Raw genomic sequence first — 5484 nt, 5'->3', positions numbered from 1 at the left:
GGATGATGACTCTATCCAGAGTCAACCCACCAGAGCAGCATGCCCGGACAAACACATCTGGGTGTGTGCTAACCAGATGGAAGACAGGATGGAAGCTGTTGTCCCTGCCAGCTTCAAAAAGACAGCTGTCAGCCCGGTGCCAAAGAATGACTACTGCACTGACTCCTATCACGATGAAGTGCTTTGAGCTGCTAGTCATGAGACACATCAAACATGCCTCTTCAGTCTACTAATGTTATTGGCCATATCTTCACTTAATTGTTCATGAGATTTAAAAATGGCCATGGAAACACAACATTTCAATGTTCTATCCTATTTTATTTGACTTAATTTGTGTGGTCTTATTTGTGTGGTAACACAACTTGGACCCATGACATTTTTGTTCAGCTGTGTACTATTTATATGGATGAATGATAATAAACAATCATCATTAACCATATTAGAGCAGTCTGCAGCACCTGGCATCACACAAGCAGACATAGCTGCCTCCAACCAAAGAAGGGCTACAACAACACTTTGATCTTCTGCACAAACTCTCTCAGACCTTGACTGTAAATCAAACAAGACCAAAAAAGTTACCCTAATAGATAGATAGATAGATAGATAGATAGATAGATAGATAGATATACTTTATTTATCCCAAGCTGGGAAATTTGGGCAGTACAGCAGCATGTGATAGCAGTGGGAAGAAAAATAGCAGCAGAGAGAACATTTGAAAAAAAAAACTAAATACAAAATAAAAAGTAGACTATATATATATGTACATATTATACAAGAAAGAAATTTGACTATATAAAAGAAAAATAAGGTATGTAGTAAAAAATATGTAAAAAGTATTTATTGCCCCAATAGCCGTGGAGAAAAAACAATGTGAGCTGCCTTTAATTCAAGATCTTTTTTATTGAAGTTTTGTCAATATAATAAATGTGCAGCACTACATAGGTGTTACAACGACAGAAAATGAATCAAGGTGTACATCAATCACGGCATGCACAAATAACATATATAAGAATAAAATAAAATAAAATAAAATAACAATAAATCAATCCCTCCCCTGTCACTGCCAGTTTACTAGTCGCTGTATCAGATCAGTGTAGTACCATGTGTAATCAGAGAGTAAAAAGTGTAAAAAGTTGAGCTGTATTCAAGGGCCAAGTCATTACAGGTTCTGGAATGCTTCTAGAAAAGGACCCCATGTCTTCTGGAACTTCTTATTAGATTGTTGAAGTGAGTATCTAATTTTCTCCAATTTAAGGCAGGACATGATGTCCTCCAACCATTGTTCATGAGTGGGAGGGGAGGTATCCTTCCAGCAGAATTGCTCGTCAAGCCAAAAGGGAGGCGAAGGATAAAGTGCGTTGCTTAGTCATAGTTAATTTTTTCACCCCTCCCATGACCCCAAACAAAGCAGTCAGTGGATTTGGTTCCAAATTAATATTTAACACCCAGGAAAGCGTATGAAAAACTTCCCTCCAATATTTGTAAAGGCTTGAACAGGACCAGTACATATGGCTGAGGGATGCTTCCACATTTTTACATTTGACACAGTATGGACTAATATCTGGGTATATGGAGGATAGTTTTGCTTTTGAGATATGGGCCCTGTGAACCACTTTAAATTGAATTAAGCAATGACGTGCACAGAGTGAGGTTGAATTGACCAATTTGAGTATGGAAAACCAAGTGTCCTCTGACAAGGAGAAACCCAAGTCCTCCTCCCATGCTAATTTACACTTATCTGTGGGAGCACTCTGAAGATCTAACATCTTGCCAAAGAACAGAAATTAGCCTTTTTTTTAAGTGGATCTATAGAAAGGACAGTATCAACAATGGTCATGTCTGCTGCTTTTACAGATATGGTGGTCTGAGAGAGAACAAAATGTCTTGCCTGAAGATATCTGAAAAAATTAGACTTAGGGAGACTAAATTTTCTACTCAGCTGCTCAAATGATGCCAAACTGTTATTTATGAACAAATCTTTAAAACGTTTAATACCTTTCCTGTGCCATTCCTGAAAGGCAAGATCCTGGCAGGATGGTTTGAAAAGGCAGTTTGATGCGATGGGACTCAAGAGAGAAAAGCTATGAAGACCAAAATATTTTCTAAATTGGGTCCATATTTTTAAAGAATGTTTAACCACTGGGTTCCTAATTGATTTAAGTGAGGGTAATGGAAGTGAGGATCCAAGAAAAGCAAGCACTGACAAATTGTCATTTGACTGTAACTCCATCGCCACCCAATCAGGACAGTCAGGCTGGCCATAACAAAAGGACCAGAATGCCAGGTAGCGCAAGTTAGCGGCCCAATAGTAGAAACGGAAATTTGGAAGGGCCAGACCCCCTGATGCCTTGGTCTTTTGAAGGTAATTCTTGTTTAAACGTGGTCGTTTACCCTGCCATAGGTATGAGGAAATAACTGAATCGAGAAGTTGAAAAAAAGATCCAGGAATAAAAATTGGTAAAGCCTGGAAAAGGTATAGAAATTTGGGTAGAATGGTCATTTTGACTGAGTTAATACGACCCACAAGAGTCATCGACAGGGGCGACCACTGTGTTAAGATTTGTTTGGTTTGATTTAATAATGTGCTAAGATTCTCCTGGAAGAGATCTTTATGCTTCCTTGTCACAGATATGCCCAAGTAAGTAAATTTGTTGTACTCAATTTTATAAGGGAAAACTGCCAAGATCTAAAGCACGTGCTGCATTGTTGATAGGGAAAAGCTCACTTTTGCTGAGGTTTAATTTATAGCCTGAAAATTTACCGAACTGACTGAGCAGCGACAGAACAGGGGGCAGTGAGATTGTTGGATAGGAGATGAAAAGCAACAGATCATCAGCATAAAGTGAAACTCTATGCTCCATGTCACCTCTCCAGATTCCAGACATTTCCTTGCAAGAACGAAGTGCTATGGCAAGTGGTTCAATAGATATATCAAAAAGTATGGGGCTAAGGGGGCACCCCTGACCCTTGACTGTTGAGAATTAGTACGAATTGAGGCTGTGGGGTGCTGATAAAGAAGTTTAATCCATGAAATAAAATTCGGACCAAAGCCAAATTTATTCAGCACCGCAAATAGATAGACCCATTCAACACGATCAAATGCCTTCTCTGCATCAAGGGAAACAACACATTCGGGGACATCTTCAGAGGCGGAATAAATAATATTGAACAGTCGTCTTATGTTAAAGTAAGACTGCCTTCCTTTAACAAAGCCAGTCTGATCTTTAGATATGATTGTGGGAAGGACATTCTCCAACCTATGGGCCAAAACCTTGGCTAAAACTTTAGCGTCCGTGTTTAAAAGGGAGATAGGCCTGTAAGAGGCACAATCCATTGGGTCTTTACCTTTTTTAGCTATAAGAGTGATACAAGCCTCAGTGAGTGAAGAAGGGAGGAAACCTTGCCTGAAGGATTCTGAAAGGACTGAACATAACAATGGGGAAAGCAGCAAGGAGAATTTCTTTAAAAATTCTGCTGGGAATCCGTCAGGGCCCGGACACTTACCCGACTGCATTGAGGAAATGGCTAGTGCTACTTCGGCCTGGGATATAGGCTCCTCTAGTTTTTCCCTTAGATCTGGTAGGAGGCTAGGAATATCAAGATCTTTTATAAAATCAGACATCTCATCACAGTCAGTCTGAGATTCCGAAGTATAGAGCTGGGAGTAGAAGTTCCTGAATGCTTCATTGATTCTTAAGTGATCAGTAGTTATGTGGCCATCTGGCAGCTGGATCTTTGAGATATTTTGTTTTGCCTTTGAGCCTTTAAGTTGGTTGGCTAGTAGTTTGTCTGATTTGTCTCCATGTATATAGAACATTGTTTTGCTTTTTAAGAGTGATTGTTCAATTGAATAGGTGGTCAGCAGGTCAAATTTCGTCTTGAGTTCCAACTGCTTTTTGTAAAGATCTGGAGACTTTGTCCGAGCATAATGGTTGTCTATCTCTTTAATTTGGCAAGCAAGGTCTAATCGTTCCCTATAATATTTCCGCCTCATTTGCGCAGTGTAGGATATAATCTGTCCCCGGAGATAAGCTTTGAGGGAATCCCAGACAATTAGACTAGATATGTCTGGAGACACATGAAAAAATGCTATTTCTTCTTCCATGAATTTAACAAAATTATTGTCAGACAGCAAAGTTGAATTCAGTCTCCATTGTCTGACACCTTGTGGCAGGCCAGGAAGAGACATGGTTAGAACAATTGGAGCATGGTCAGAGATGACAATGCTTTCATAAGCACAGGACTGAACCAAGGGAATCAGTTGGTTATCAATAAAAAAATAATCAATCCTCGAATATGTGTGGTGCACGTGTGAAAAAAAGGAGTATTCTCTGTCGTTTGGATGTAGAGAGCGCCATACATCTCTGATGCCATAGTCTGAGAGAAAAGCCTGAATGAGACGTGCTGACTTACTCGGTGTACCAGGATTCGTAGAGGACCGGTCTAAGACCGGGTCGAGCCAGCAGTTAAAGTCACCACCGAGTATAAGAGAATATGTATTAAGATCTGGGAGCAGAGAAAACATTCGTTCAAAGAAAACTGCATCGTCTATATTTGGGGCGTAGACATTCACAAGTACAACTGGTGTTTTGTATAATTTGCCAGAGATCATCACATATCGACCTGACTTGTCAGAGATCACATTATGCAGTTCAAATGGAACATCCTGTCTGATAAGGATTGAAACTCCCCGAGTTTTGGCTGGAAATGAGGAGTGGAAGCTCTGCCCCATCCATCTTGAAAGCAGGTGACCATTGTCTGAACTGCGAATGTGAGTTTCTTGTAAGAAGGCTATTTCAGTTTTAAGTTGTTTTAGATGCGAGAAAACCTTTCTTCTTTTCACAGGGTGATTTAGACCCTTAACATTCCAGCTCGTCAGCTTCAAGTGTCTACTCATACCATCTGGCAAGGAGGTTAGGAAGTAAGCACAGTGACCTAGACAAAAAATGAACAAGAGATTGGATTTGACTAGTGCTGAATGTTGCTTTCAAAGTAAGTATGAAGATGTTACTGGCAGTGACATATTCCCCCAACCCACCCTCCCCGAACAAGACAGCTGCTAAAAAAAAGCAGCAAGCTCTTCAGAACAAACATCTAACAATAACACAACTTCCTAATTCACACTAAACTGACCATTGCTCCCATATCCTGAACATCTATGTGCTCAGCATCTCAAAATCAATGTGTAACAAGAAAAGAAAGAATGTTTCCCCTTTCAAATAGGGTTTAGGCGTCCAAATATGAGGTCTGAAACAAGATACCTGACACAAAGCAGATATAAGTACCTGGCCTAAATAATGTAGTATTGAAATTGTTCACCAGAATTGTTAGAGAGTTTGGTGTTTCATGAACTTGCAAAGTCAGATTAAACGAAACGTTAATGAAAAGTATATGTAGTGGCAGTGGCATAGTAGAGTCAGTTTCAAGTTATCAGTGCTCAGTGTCCAGACAGTATAATTATCAGTAATAACTGTCAAACAAGGG

Source organism: Chelmon rostratus, chromosome 19 (assembly GCF_017976325.1).
Source record: "Chelmon rostratus isolate fCheRos1 chromosome 19, fCheRos1.pri, whole genome shotgun sequence".
Taxonomy (NCBI): Eukaryota; Metazoa; Chordata; class Actinopteri; order Chaetodontiformes; family Chaetodontidae; genus Chelmon; species Chelmon rostratus.
Note: the sequence above shows the minus strand (reverse complement) of the source record.